Source organism: Coregonus lavaretus, assembly GCF_964263955.1.
Source record: "Coregonus lavaretus genome assembly, chromosome: 6".
NCBI classification, from domain to species: Eukaryota; Metazoa; Chordata; class Actinopteri; order Salmoniformes; family Salmonidae; genus Coregonus; species Coregonus lavaretus.
Genome location: NC_139993.1, coordinates 31,511,346 through 31,527,119, shown reverse-complemented (window position 1 = coordinate 31,527,119; position 15,774 = coordinate 31,511,346). Strand labels below are relative to the sequence as shown.

The 15,774-nt window shown below is 39.0% G+C and overlaps 1 protein-coding gene across 1 annotated transcript in view; it reads right to left on the bottom strand.

Annotated features, from left to right (window-relative positions):
• Positions 1-9,029, bottom strand: part of LOC311130811 (KN motif and ankyrin repeat domain-containing protein 3-like) — a 30,446-nt gene extending 21,417 nt beyond the window's left edge. Inside the window, exon 1 of the mRNA XM_084163609.1 lies at positions 8,926-9,029. The gene's annotated coding sequence lies outside the window, so the exon portion shown is untranslated. The remainder of the gene's footprint in view (positions 1-8,925) is intronic.
• Between the last annotated feature and the right edge of the window lie 6,745 nt (positions 9,030-15,774).

The following is a 15,774-nucleotide window of genomic DNA, read 5'->3' as shown; positions in this document are numbered from 1 at the left end:
TGTAAGTCATACCCAAGTGTACAGTTGCAGGAACCGACCAGATATACAATCCCCTAAGTATTTATTTAGATAGTGAAGCTAAAACTTATAATTTGGCTCTACACTCCAGCATTTTGGATTTGAGATTAAATGTTTCATATGAGGCAACAGTACAGAATGTCACCTTTTATATGAGAGTATTTTCATACATATGTTTTTAGAGTTTAGAAAATGAAAGCACTTTATGTATCCCCCATTTTAAGGTGTGATAAGTATTTGGACAAATGCATTTAAAGTGTATTAAAGTAGTCAAATGTTTTTGTATTTGGTTCCATTTTCCTAGCACGCAATGACTACATCAAGCTTGTGACTCTACAAACTTGTTGGATGCATTTGCAGTTTGTTTTGGTTGTGTTTGGCATATATTGTGCCCAATAGAAATGAATGGTAAATCATGTATTGTGTCATTTTGGAGTCACTTTTATTGCAACAAATAATAGAATATGTCTCTAAACACTTCTAAATTCATGTGGATGCTACCATGATTATGGTTAATCATGAATGAATCATGATTAATGATGAGTAAGAAAGTTACAGAGGTACAAAGGTCATACCCCCAAGCCATTTATTGGGGGGGGTATGATATTTATGCCTCTATAACATTCTTATACATCATTATTCACGATTCATTATCCGTAATCATGGTAGCATCCACTTTAATGTTTTTACATTTGTATTACAAACAATATTTTTGAAAATCATAATGAAAGTGGCCATTTTAGGCCCTTTCTTTAGACCTATACATGCCTCCTGTAAGTCCCTATGATCCGTGAACATGATACAGACAACATCTTGATGTCATTCTACTCTTTATAGCGTGCTCTCAAATATGGAGTATGTCTAGATTCAAAAAATTATGTCACAATTTATTCGACATTAAAAATATTCTAATATATTATATATAAATATACAGAACAAAAATATAAACGCAACATGTACAGTGTTAGTCCCATATTTCATGAGCTGAAGCTGAAATAAAATATCCTAGACATTTTCCATATGCACAAAAAGCTTTTTTCACTCAAATTGTATGCACAAATTTGTTTACATCCCTGTTAGTGAGCATTTCTGTCAAGATAATCCATCCACCTGACAAATCAAATCAAATCACATTTTATTTGCCACATGCGCTAAATACAAAACGTGTAGACCTTACAGAGAAATGCTTACTTACAAGCTCTTAACCAATAATGCAGTTTTAAGAAAAAAGAAAAAAAAGTGTTCAGTAAAAAATAGATAAGTAAAAAATAAATAATTAAAGAGCAGCAGTAAAATAAAATAACAGTAGGGAGGCTATATACTGGGGTACCGGTACAGAGTCAATGTGCGGGGGCACCGGTTAGTTGAGGTAATATGTACATGTATGTATGATTAAACAGCATGATAATTACACAGGTGCACCTTGTGTTGGGGACAATAAAAGGCCACTCTAAAATGTGCAGTTTTGTCACACAACACAAAGCCACAGATGTCTCAAGTTTTGAGGGAGTGTGCAATTGGCATGCTGACTGCAGGAATGTCCACTGGAGCTATTGCCTGAGAATGTAATGTTCATTTCTCTACCATAAGCCACCTCCAATGTCGTTTTAGAGAATTTGGCAGTACGTCCAACCAGCCTCACAACCATAGACCACATGTAAAAACATTTACATAAGTATTCAGACCCTTTGCTATGATACTCGAAATTGAGCTCAGGTGCATCCTGTTTCCATTGATCATCCTTGGGATGTTTCTACAACTTGATTGGAGTCCACCTGTGGTAAATTCAATTGATTGGACATGATTTGGACAGGCACACACCTGTCTATATAAGGTTCCAGAGTTGACAGTGCATGTCAGAGTAAAAACCAAGCAAAGGGTCGAAGGAATTGTCCGTAGAGCTCCGAGACAGGATTGTGTCGAGGCAAAGATCTGGGGAAGGGTACAAAAAAATTCTGCAGCATTGAAGGTTCCCAAGAACACAGTGGCCTCCATCATTCTTAAATGGAAGAAGTTTGGAACCAACAAGACTCTTCCTAGAGCTGGCCGCCGGTCAAACTGAGCAATCGGGGGAGAAGGGCCTTGGTCAGGGAGGTGACCAAGAACCCGATGGTCACTCTAACAGAGCTCCAGAGTTCCTCTGTGGAGATGGGAGAACCGTCCAGAAGAACAACCATCTCTGCAGCACTCCACCAATCAGGCCTTTATGGTAGAGTGGCCAGACGGAAGACACTCCTCAGTAAAAGGCACATGACAGCCCATTTGGAGTTTGCCAAAAGGCACCTAAAGACTCTCAGACCATGAGAAACAAGATGCTCTGGTTTGATGAAACCAAGATTGCCATCCCACCTGACAGAGCTTGAGAGGATCTGCAGAGAAGAATGGGAGAAACTCCCCAAATACAGGTGTGCCAAGCTTGTGGTGTCATACCCAAGAAGACTCTAGGCTGTAATCGCCGCCAAAGGTGCTTCAACAAAGTACTGAGTAAAGGGTCTGAATACTTATGTAAATGTGATATTTCCGTTTAAAATTGCAAACATTTCTAAAAACCAGTTTTTTGCTTTGTCATTATGGGTTAGAGAGTACAATGTGCAGCAGGAGCATCGGGGAGCTTGAGACGGGTGAACTGAGGTCTCCAGTGATGGGCCAAAGGCTCCACTGATGGGCCACAGGCTCCAGTGATGGGCCACAGGCTCCAGTGATGGGCCACAGGCGTTTTTGTCTACCGGAGAAATGTGGGAAGCGACGGTGTATCTAACAGAGCAGGACCTGATGCGAATTTCACCACCGGATGCAATTGCGACCACCGGAGGACAAAGGGAGACAGTGGCGCTGGACTATCTGTGTGTAAAGATACAAGGAGATCTACCACGAGAGCAAGTAACAACAACATGGATCGGACCATTGACTTCTGCTCAGCTAAAGGTTTGCATTTCATGCATCTGAATGTCTATAGCCTTCTACCCAAAATCGACGAGATTCGTATGCTTATTGGCAGTAGCAATGCTGGGATTGTGTGCTTTATGGAGTCATGGTTGGACTGTTCTATTAGTAATTCGGAAATTGAAATTGAGAACTACATGGTTTTGAGGAAAGACCGCAATCGCAACGAGGGAGGAGTCTGTGTATATATACACTGAGTATAGAGTACCACAGTATGAGTCATAATACCATAAAACCTAGTCAAACAGGGAAATGGTTCCAATTGTTTTTCCACCATTCATTTTTTTACATAGGGGATTTTAGAAACACTTAAAATAAGGGCTGTGTTTCATGTAGGCTTTCCCTGGCGTGACGTTTTGATAACCGTGCAAATCTCTCTAGGACAAGGTGACTTTTGTCAATATATTCGCCTGTATTTACCCGCAAAAAATGAAATGCTGGCTTTGTTGACTTTGTTGCACCCATGAAAACTGTTAAGAGTTAAGCAGAGGTCTGAACCATGGATGAATAATGTCATTTTTGATTCTATCGACAAGAGAAATTAAGCTCTTTTTAATTTAGGAAGTCTACAGATCAGTCTGATTTTATTATTTTCAAAAAAAATTGAAATGAGGTGAGCAAAATTATTAATGAGGCAAAGAGGTCATACTTCCATGACAAAATCGAAGAACACAGGAACAATCCAAATAAACTTTGGCACTCTGAAACAGCTGGGCTAAAGCAAAAGGCTCAAACCCAATGCAAGTAACGTCAGTCTGAGCAAAAATTGGGAGATTTTATCTGACAGGACCAAGGTGGCAGACAGCTTTAACACTTTGTTTACATCAGTTGCTAAAGTACTTGTGGATAAGATGCCTGATCACCTTGGGCTGTATGACGAAAGCCATGTGCAGAACTATGACTCACAGCTGGGGGTGCTAGAGGACTCCTTTTATTTCACAATGCAAAGTAACTAAGCGGTTAGCTGAACTGAAATATTCTAAAGAAACAATATTTCAGCCAGGTTTGTATATTTCACCCTGCTTCACGCATATCATAAATCTTTCAATAGAACAAGGGAGAGTTCCAAATGACCTGAAACTTGCTTGGATTATCCCACTACACAAGAAAGGTAGTAAGGTAGACCAAGGTAAATACAGGCCTGTATCTATTCTGGGAGTCCTGTCAAAAGTCCTGGAGAAGATGATCTATGAGCATATTGATAAGTACATATCCAATATTGACTGATGTAAGATTTGAAAGTCCGATGTTAGAAAGTCACATTCAACTGATTCATGTTTACTGTTTTTAACCAGCCGTATTAGGAAAGAGATTGATGATGGAACATTTTGTAGGATGGTGTTACTGGACCTTCAGAAAGCCTTTGATACAGTAGACCACCAGATAAAACTCTACAAGCTAAGGGCCATAGGTTTTAGCTGCTTAGCAGTAGAGTGGTTCAAGTCGTATCTGTCAGGAAGGTATCAGAGGGTGGATGTTAATGGCACCTTATCAGATGTAAGGTTAATCAGCTGTGGAGTGCCACAAGGAAATGTTTTAGGGCCACTACTCTTCCTGTTATATATCAATGCTATGAAATCAGCTTGTTCCTGTCAACTGTTTTTATATGCAGACGATTCAGCTCTTTTGGTCTCTCACAAAGACAAGAGTATGGCTGAGAGCCAGCTTAGTTCAGAGCTGACGAGTATCAGTAACTGGCTGTCAGACAACAAGCAGTCTCTTCATTTGGGTAAAACATAGTCCATTTTATTTGGCTCTAAGATTAGGTTAGGTAGATCACCAGGCTTTAGAGTCACGGTTGGTGACACAGCGGTTACAGCCAAGAACTGTGTTAGATACTTTGGCTGTGAACTAGACAGGTTCCTGACAGGGAGAGCATGGGGCAGAAAGTAATTGCCAATGTCAACCAAAGTTAAATTTCTGTTCAGAAAAGCCACATTCCTCGATAAAGGGACCTTGAAAACACTTGCAGGAGCGTTAGTACAGCCTCACTGACCATGCGTGCACTACCTGGTACAGTATCTCCCCTAAGTTAATCAAGAACAAGCTACAGACAGCTCAGAATAAAATGTCAAGGGTCATTCTGAATCTTAGCCCTGTTGGCCCTTCTCAGCTCTGTGAACTACAGTGGCTATTAGTTGATAAAAAGGGTCATTCAGCTGAAGCTGGGATTGGCCCATAAAATCATGTATGGTACAGTCCCCCAATATCTAAAGAACTATCTTAATACTGTTAGGGACTCTCATTCGTACGCCACGAGAGGCAGTGCCACAGATTTTGTGCTATGTCAGCACTGGCCAGAACACATTTTCATATATAGCAGTGGTAGAGTGGAACAAACTCCCAGCTGAGATAAAAAAAATAAACGATTTCTGCAAGTCTTAGGTTCAAACACTCCTGTAAGGCTTGGTTAATGTTGAGATAGCCTCCTAGCTAAGTGTAAAGCCACTCTGCGCTAGTGGAGGGATTTGTTAGATATGTATATTTAGCTTTTTTTGTATACATCTAAATATGTGGACATTGTGTATGATTGTATGTATGGCACAGAGTGCCCATGTCACTTGTTTTGCCCTGCAGCCGCTTGCCTACCAATAGAGGACCACAATGGTCTTTGACTTTTTGTGTGTATAATCCTTTGCAATTTTGGTACACATGTTGGTTGCCTGGTGTGGTTTCTTTATGTATTTTAAATTGTCAATTAAACTCAAAGGATTTGGGGAAAGCCTTTCCATCTACCAGCAGACGGTTATCATTAGCATTATCGCTAACGGCTACACAAAGTGTGGACGAGACATACGCGCACACCGCATACAACACACACAGACAGAGGCATTCCTATGCCGTTTCAGAAAGTTGCAGGAAAATACAAATCACTGATGCATTTTGTTAATGTCTTATGATTCACTTGGGCAAATGTAATTAATTTTCTAATAAGTTCATTTTTGAATATTGTCAGAGAGAGATTTACATGGTTATCAAAATGTCATGCCAGGGTAAGCCTACACGAAACACAGCCCTTATTTTAAGTGTTTCTAAAATCCCCTATGGGAAAAATGTATGGTGAAAAAACGACTGGAACCATTTCCCTGTTTGACCGCTCGGTTTTATGGGTATTATGACACCTCCACTGTGGGGCTCTATATCAGACTACACTCTACGCTGCACATGATCTGCAGGTTGAACATGGTGAGATTGTAGACTCCTAAATTGATTTAGGCGATTTTACAGCTTGATAATGAAACATTTATTCACCAAAAAATATTGTTCACACATATTAGTGTTATTTAACACTGTAAATTATAGGAATTAGTGGTTTTGGGTGGATTTTTCTTTTAAGTTTGGTGAAAAAGTGACTGCGTGATTTTGTGTGTTGTACTTAGTTAATTGAAAATGTGCTTAGAGTTTTGAAACAACTGCCTTTTTGATGATCTGTTTTGAGTTTTGTACTAAGAGTTGTGAAAATGTACCACATACTTGTGAATATTCCACCAAAGCGATAAAACATGTTTTTTTAAAGAAAGCCTGATAGTGCAACCTGGACTCGTGGGTAGACGTAACATAGTAAAAAAATCCATACTTAAATTAGTATGATAGGTTACGTTTGGTATGGTATGTATTAATATGTGGATGTCCATCATCCATTTCGTATGATATTTTACAAATTCCAATTTGTATGATATGTTACGAATTCCAATTTGTATGCTATGTTATGAATTGCAACATGTTACAAATTTGCAATACATATTTGATACCGATTCCAATTTGTTATTGCTAACGTTAGCTAGGTGGCTAACGCTAACGTTAGCTAGGTGGCTAACGTTAGATAGGCTAGGGGTTAAGGTTAGGAGTTAGGTTAAAAGGTTAAGGTTAGGGCAAGTATTAGCTAACATGCTAAGTAGTTGCAAAGTTGCTAATTAGCTAAAATGCTACAGTTGTCCATGATGAGATTCGAAAACGCAACCTTTGGGTTGCTAGACATTCTGTCTTATGTAACCATACCAAACGTGTAACATATCATACTAATTTGAGTGTCCCGGATTTTTGTTTACTATGTTATGTTTAGTCTATGAGACCAGCCTGCATAGTGATAGTTCTCAACATGTGAACTCATGATGAACTCATATGGAAGATACAAAACAATGATTCCGTGGCTGGCAAGTGAGATAGAATGGACTGGGGAATCCGACTGGCAATAAGCCAGCTTAAAGCATAGAATCACATGAGGATGGTTAGCAATCAAGTGGATGAATTACAGTCTGGACCAGCCATGTCTGGAACATAACTCAATCCACCATATGAGAATCAATTGTGATCACAACAAGCCAATTCAACAAATCTTTGATTCATATAAGCCCTGTTTATCCCTGGTGCTTACATGCGTACTTTGTTCTGATGTTGTCTACATCCTGATTGTGCCCACTTTTGTAGACAGGTGTAGATGATCAAAAGACACATTGTGATCTGATTGTGAGCAGATCTTCCTGACCGCCTACGGAGGTAGTCAGGCATGTATTTTGTCTGGATATCTCACAAGTGTAGATGGATTTGGGCGGTCAAACCATCAGTATCCTGCCCTCTAAAGTAATTGACAGGTGGCACCATTGACCATAATTGTCTTAAAATAAATACATTCATATTATTTTGAAACAAAATCTGTCAAATAATTTGCATACAGATGGACCACGAAATCTGGTCACAATGTGGACACAGTTGACAGTTAAAAGACAAATTTTAATGCCAAATTTAGTCATGACAAATCTTGATCCGATTGGATCATCTTAATCGGATTACGACAACCACAAGTTAGCACCAAGTATAAACGGGACTTTAGTCATCCCCATACCACAATATGATTATGTGTGTTGCTGAGGCAGAACACTACTTCCTTGTCCTCCATAGAGTGAAGAAAAGCTGCCTGACAGCACCACATACTTCTTAATGGGGGATATGAACAGTGGTAGGGAGTATTCCATTGACAATGGGGTATTTTCATACCATGTCATGTCCTATTGTTTGATGATGACTATGATTTACTAAAACTCCAAATATTTTTTTCTAGGAAACAATAAAGCCTTTTGATTTCCTGAATAGATTATATAATCTCAAGTGTTTTTCTTGTCTAAATATAATGTCACTAATCAACAGACAGCCATATAAGACCTTCATAACACCTTTATAACACCCTGCTATGCATTCAGTAGCCTATAAATCTCAAAGGAATATCTAATTTAACAGTTATCTTGCAAACTAACTCTGAAAACGATGTATAATTCATTTTAGTTAAATTCAAACAGCTGTTGTTGGACTAGCCCAGTTTTGTTCAAATGGGGCTATTGGTGGACATTATGATAGGCTACTGTCTTAATGCGCACATGTTATATAAATTATGGCTGTGCATGTGCTGTCTCTGAACAGTGAGCAAAATAAATGCACAACGTTATGACGTACACAAATATAACAGTATGTAGTTGATGTTTTAACTCTGGCAGATGGTTCGGCTACAGCTTTTTCAGAATACAGTTGGTTACAGAAACACTTGTCGAATGGATATGATGTGCCTCATATATATATATATATATATATATATATATATTGTCATTTAGCAGACGCTCTTATCCAGAGCGACTTACAGTTACATTTTCATACTGGCCCCCCGTGGGAAACGAACTCACAACCCTGGCGTTGCAAGCGCCATGCTCTACCAACTGAGCTACAGGGGACACCCAAAATTATATTTTCTGAGGACTAGTTTCAAAACACTAAATCAAAGTTGTACACAATATGTTACTACGTAATAGACGACATCGAAATCAATCAAGGCATGGTTCCATAATGTTGATAGAGCAGCAACTTTACCTGTAGGCTACCATTTGCTTTACGCAAATGTTGAGCCCCCTTGATAGACTATCGTTCGAGTAATAAGTAGTGTATGCAATATGTATCAATAAAATTAGTTTGTCTTACCTTTCAGACTTTCTATGGCTTTCTTTCAACTTTCAATCTAACTTCTGATGGCATTCTTGGGATAAGTTAATAAAGTTAGGAAGGAAGGAAAACATGCCACCCTTTCGTTTTCTCACTCTTCAAAAGGTTTGAGTCAATGATAGACAGGGGAATCATCCAATCGGTGCTAGAGGATGTGTGGCCAATAGAAGTAGTAGGAGACAGAAAGGGTTGGACGTGACTAGCGGTAGCCTGCCTACTTACCTACTTGTCATGTCCATAGCCATAATATAAAGCATTTTTGATTATGTTTCTTAATACAAAATACAAATACACTTTGCATATCTTATCAACATATCTAAAAATACTTATCTAGAGTCATAATTGAGCAAACATATTTTTTTCACGTAGTTGGCCTAGTCTAGTGTCAGATGTCAATGAGAAAGAATATGTTATTATTTGGTAAAAGAAGAACATAAGCTATTATTATTTTGCCAACAGATCTTCTTTATACATTTTCATAAACATTTTGAAAGTTTCTCTACCACTTTAATTAATAAAGTTAGTCTATGAAGTGCAAAATATCCTTTATTTGTTTGAAAAAAGATTTGTTCATTATTTCCTTCAAGCTATTTGATGCATAGTGGAATGTTTTGGTAATAAGTTAGCGTGATAACGGTTTATAAAAAAAATATGAATAATATACAGTTATCTGGTCAAATACCAATGTACTGTAAATCAGAACACATTGGACAGCCTGCATAGGAAAGGATATTGCCTTGATTTTCCATGAAAGGGATGTCCTTGATGTCTTTTATGTTCTGTTCAATAGCATTATCTATTTAGAACAATCATAACTCTATAATAAATAATAAATCACTGAACAGTAAGGTTTTGTTGTTATGAATTACTTTGCATGATGTTTTTATTCCATGTGGTTCAATAGCGTTACCTTCAAAGCATTCATAGGATGTCTGCCCTATTAAAAGTGGTGACTGAAATAGAAATAGGACATTGAATCCGATTCAAGAAACTCTACTGCCATGCAAAAAACATTACTAGGAATCTATCTTGGTGTGTAGGCACAGAACAAAAACATCATCAGATAAACATCAGTACAGATAGACATCAACATCAATACAGAAATACAAAATAACACTGTAGAAACCACCATACACACAATACATTCATACTATACTATGTTTCCCAAGTTTGGATAGCACAGTACAGCACTGTACACTACAGTAGAGCACAACAGAGTACAGTACATTACAGTACACAGTACAGTAAAGAAAAGTAGAGTATAGTACAGAACAGTGAAGTATAATACAGTAGAGCACACTAGAGTACAGTAAAGAAAAGTAAAGTATAGTGTACTGTATTGTACCCTACTTTAATCTAATGTACTCTACTCTCCTCTACTGAACTAAACTGTACTGTACTCTACTGAATTAAACTATACTGTACTCTACTGTACTGTACTTTACTGTACTCTACTCTAATGAATTAAACTCTGCTGTACTGTACTATACCGTACTGTACTGTAATGTACTGTACTCCACTGAATAAAACTCTACAGTATCGCACCATACGTGCCGTATTGTACTATACTGTTCTGTACTGTACTTTACTCTTCTGTGTTCTACTGTGTTCTACTGTACAAAACTGTGCCGTACTGTACTGTGATGTTCAAACTTGTGAAACATAGCCTAGATGTCTATGATTTGTTGAGATTTGATCTGCACCGACCAAATGTGTACTTGTTTGGGGGGCGGAGCTCAATAGAATAATACCCATCATGCTTTGCAATTGTTTGTTTTTACATTTACATTTTGGTCATTCAGCAGACGCTCTTATCCAGAATGACTTACTGTCAGTGCATTAAACTAAGGTAGATAAACAACAACATACAGTGCCTTCAGAAATTATTCACACCTCTTGACTCTTTCCACATTTTGTTGTGTTACAGCCTGAATTTAAAATGGACACTGGCCTGCACACAATACCCTATAATGTCAAAGTGGAAGATGTTTTTTGAAATGTATACAAATTATTAAAAATGAAAAGCTGAAGTGTCGTGACTCAATAAGTATTCAACCCCTTTGTATGGCAAGCCTAAATAAGTTCAGGAGTAGAAATGTGCTTAACAAGTCACATAATAAGTTGCAAGGACTCATTCTGTGTGCAATAATACTGTTTAACATGATCTTTGAATGACTACCTCATCTCTGTACCCCACACATACAAATATCTGTAAGGTCCCTCAGTCGAGCAGTGAATTTCAAACACAAATTCAACCACAAAGACCAGGGAGGTTTTCGATGTGCCTCACAAAAAAGGGCATCTATTGCAATAAGGCATCCATATATCTTCTAACCTTTCATTCAGCACCTGAATGCGCGTGATGTCAACGTCTGGAAAATACGTCTAAAAGACGTATTTTCAACATCATTTTGCTTACTGGGGTGTGTGTTTTATTTTTATTTACAGCAGCAGCCAGCGGGACATGAGAAAACAGCTTTTTTATGAGCATCCTTCTTGAGCTTGTTGCTGTTGCTTTCTGCTGAACAGCAGTTTTTTTTTATTACAAACAAGAACTACAGATGTTATGTTTTCCAGACAGCAGTTAGTCTTTTAAAAACTAATTGAGACTGAGGAATTTTCGGATAAAATTGCAGTCTGCCAGTATTTGTTCAAAGACATGTACGCTAAACTATAATCTAAAAAGAATGAACCAAGTCTAGGTTTTGCACAGTGGGAGGAGGGGAAACTTCAATTCCTTCACTCATCATGTCAACACAGGTCTTACAATCCCCTATTGACTTGGCTGCAACCATATTACCTAACAGTGGAGGGCACTATTGCCATTACAGTTACTGCATTTCTCAGTTAGATTTGACAACCGCACCACTGACCGACCAGTAAAACCTCTTATAAGGATAGAGTTAAGATAAATCTGGTCACTGAAGAAAATGCTCAATTTTACAAGCGCATGGATGGAACTCTCCTTGTCTAACCACACATATAGCTGACCATAACTGTCACACATAGCTGAGCAAAGTTTTGTAATGGCTTCCCTGGTCTGTCATGCACATTGATTGAAACTAGCTTTGCTTTGATGAATCAGCAGAATGTGTCTTTAAGTAAGAGAGACATTGACTGATCTACAAATAATAACGAGTAGTTATTTTAGGATACAATGTGATTTGTAGATCATTCAGATCTCAAACATGACCACTATTATCTATCAGGGTTTTTACTGCGGAAATAGTCTGATGGTGCCAAAATATAATTTGGCACATGCAAGGCCGAGGCCAAGGCTAAAAGTGGGAGAAAGGGGATACCAGGGTGAGCATACAGATAGCACTCCTTGTCTGTGATTTATTGGGGATAAACAGAGCGAGTGACACTTAGGGGTGATAGGTTAAACGCCCATCCTCACTGTTGCTATTAAGTATGTTGAACATTATTGTTGAGTCATTATGTTGAGCCATATAGATTTAATCTAGCTGTGTGTCAATATGTTGGGCATGCTGACCAGTGCACTGAATCTTTCAAAGTGTCCTCATGTTTATTTTTTTCAGTTGAAAAACAGCATTGTTTTCTGTATGTGAGAAGTGACTGAGTGACCTTCTGTAAAGTTAATCAGTGATGGTTCATTAGCCATAATAAAAAGGACAGGAAGTGGGGCTGGGTCAAACAAACACTGATTAATATTGATATAATGAATTAAGCTTATCAAAATCCCCTGGAGATGTCCTGTTGTGTCAACATCCTGAGGAGGAAGAAATGTTTTTATTGCTCCAATTCTAGGTTAGTGTGACCCTTCCTTTGTATGGGTCCAGGGGGTAAATGTCGAGCAGTTACCACACTTCCTTGGCCCAACACAGACTGACTATACACACAGTACCATCAAAATAAATTGGCAACATGACATTGACAAAATGTAACAACAACAACCACTGGCAGAGCATGAGGAGCCGTCAGAGAATGGCACAAGTGATAAATCACTTGTCAGCTAAAACCATCTACAGTTTCCCTTATCTAATTTTTTTCCATGTTTAATCACAGTTATGTCTGTCAGTTGAGTAATCCAATTAATTTAGGTTAAGTGTCAAAGAAGGCCATTCTGAGTAGTGTCCCAAGGTTTTTTATTTCCAGGGTTCCTTCTGTCAAGCAATTGGATTAGTTGCGCTTCAAAGTTACACTATGAGCAATTGATATTAGAAGTCCATTACTGTCTATTCTTACATACAGTGCCTTCGGAAAGTATTCAGACCCCTTGACTTTTTCCACATTTTGTTATGTTACAGCCTTATTCTAAAATTGATTCAATTGTTTTTCCCCCCTCATAAATCTACACACAATACCCAATAATGACAAAGCAAAAGCAAAAAAATGTTTTTTTTTTGTGTGTGTGCAAATGTATTACAAATAAAAAACGGAAATATCACATTTACATAAGTATTCAGCCCCTTTACGCAGTACTTTGTTGAAGCACCTTTGGCAGCGATTACAGCCTCGAGTCTTCTTCGGTATGACGCTACAAGCTTGGCACACCTGTATCTGGGGAGTTTCTCCCATTCTTCTCTGCAGATCCTCTCATGCTCAGTCAGGTTGGATGGGGAGCGTTGCTGCACAACTATTTTCAGGTCTCTCCAGAGATGTTAGATCGGGTTCAAGTCCGAGCTCTGGCTGGGCCACTCAAGGGCATTCAGAGACTTGTCCCAAAGCCACTCCTGCGTTGTCTTGGCTGTGTGCTTAGGGTCCTGTTGAAAGGCAAACCGTCGCCCCAGTCTGCGGTCCTGAGCGCCCTGGAGCAGGTTTTCATCAAGGATCTCTCTGTACTTTACTCCGTTCATCTTTGCCTCAATCCTGACTGGTCCCCAGTCCCTGCCGCTGAAAAACATCCCTACAGCATGATGCTGCCACCACCATGCTTCACCGTAGGGATGGTGCCAGGTTTCCTCCAGACGTGACGCTTGGCATTCAGGCCAAAGAGTTCAATCTTGGTTTCATCAGACCAGAGAATCTTGTTTCTCATGGTCTGAGAGTCTTTAGGTGCCTTTTGGCAAACTCCAAGCGGGGTGTCATGTGCTTTTTACTGAGGAGTGGCTTCCGTCTGGCCACTCTACCATAAAGGCCTAATTGGTGGAGTGTTGCAGATATGGTTGTCCTTCTGGAAGGTTCTCCCATCTCCACAGAGGAACTCTAGAGCTCTGTCGGAGTGACCATGGGGTTCTTGGTCACCTCCCTGACCAAGGCCCTTCTCTCCCGATTGCTCAGTTTGGCCGGGCAGACAGCTCTAGGAATAGTCTTGGTGGTTCCAAACTTCTTCCATTTAAGAATGATGGAGACCACTGTGTTCTTGGGGACCTTCAATAATGCAGAAATGTTTTGGTACCCTTCCCCATATCTGTGCCTCGACACAATCCTGTCTCAGAGCTCTACAGACAATTCCTTCGTCCTCATGGCTTGGTTTTTGCTCTGACATGCACTGTCAACTGTGGGACCTTATATAGACAGGTGTGTGCCTTTCCAAATCATGTCCAATCAATTGAATTTACCACAGGTGGACTCCAATCAAGTTGTAGAAACATCTCAAGGATGATCAATGGAAACAAGATGCACCTGAGCTCAATTTCGAGTCTCATAGCAAGGGGTCTGAATACTTATGTAAATAAGGTATTTCAGTTTTTATTTTTAATACATTTGCAAAATGTTCTAAAAACCTGTTTTTGCTTTGTCATTATTTTGTGAAGATTGCTGAGGAAATTGTTTTATTTAATACATTTTAGAATAAGGCTGTAACATAACAAAATGTGGAAAAAGTCAAGTGGTCTGAATACTTTCCGAAGGCACTGTATGCACAGTATGCTCTGAGTGAAATGCAAAATGTTTTCAGTGCAATAATACTTACACATTATTTCTCTCCCAGATCTTAGTTCATCAACCTCTGTGATGGAGTGGAGGAGGCCAGAAAACGGGGCCAGGATGAGTGTTTTGGCTTTTTCTCCAGATCAGAGGCTGACCCCCAGTTGAAATGGCCACGGGGGATAGGGTGATTTTTTGGATTGTCACAACATTTTATCCATATAATTTTATTTTGAAGGAAGGATTGTTGACACACAGTATATTGTTGACATTTTTATTTAAAAGCTTATTTGAGAAATAATTAATCAAAGTTGGCATATTAATTACATTTTGGCCCTGCTCAGGAGCATTGCAAGACACCTTAACTAGTAGAAAGAGGAGGAAGGGAAGCACTACTAAGGTACACAATAGTACATGTTGGAAGACAGAAGGTGCTCTTTGGTCAAAGGGGTGAATTGGTCATCAAAAAGAAAGGAGGACCAAGGCACTCTTCATATAATTAATTAAAATGCATTTATTAGTATGGCATGTTCAATAGAAACAAGGTTTTTAAAAAATCCGACGCGTTTCGGCTGCATGGCCTTCGTCAGGGAGTACAAAGAAATAATACAATGTCCTCTTTTGGACACCTTAACTCTTGATCTATATGTGGCACAAACTTAATCTTGATGACATTTGAAACCTCGTCGTGTACTCTAAAATGCATTTCATTATGCAAGATGTCAATGTAAATGTAAATATACCCCCTTCAATTTTTCTCATATTTTCTCATTTCGGCTCAGTGAAATGACATTGCAACGAGCAGCACCGCAGATATTGAGATGAGCGAGATGCAAGACTTCGCTCTCACATAGTCACACACAGTATCTGCACCTGTGGTTTGGCAGGTAGCCTAGCGGTTAAGAGCGTTGGGCCAGTAACTGAAATGTTGCTGGTTTGAATCCCTGAGCTGACTAAGTGAAAAATCTGTTGATGTGCCCTTGAGCAAGGTACTTA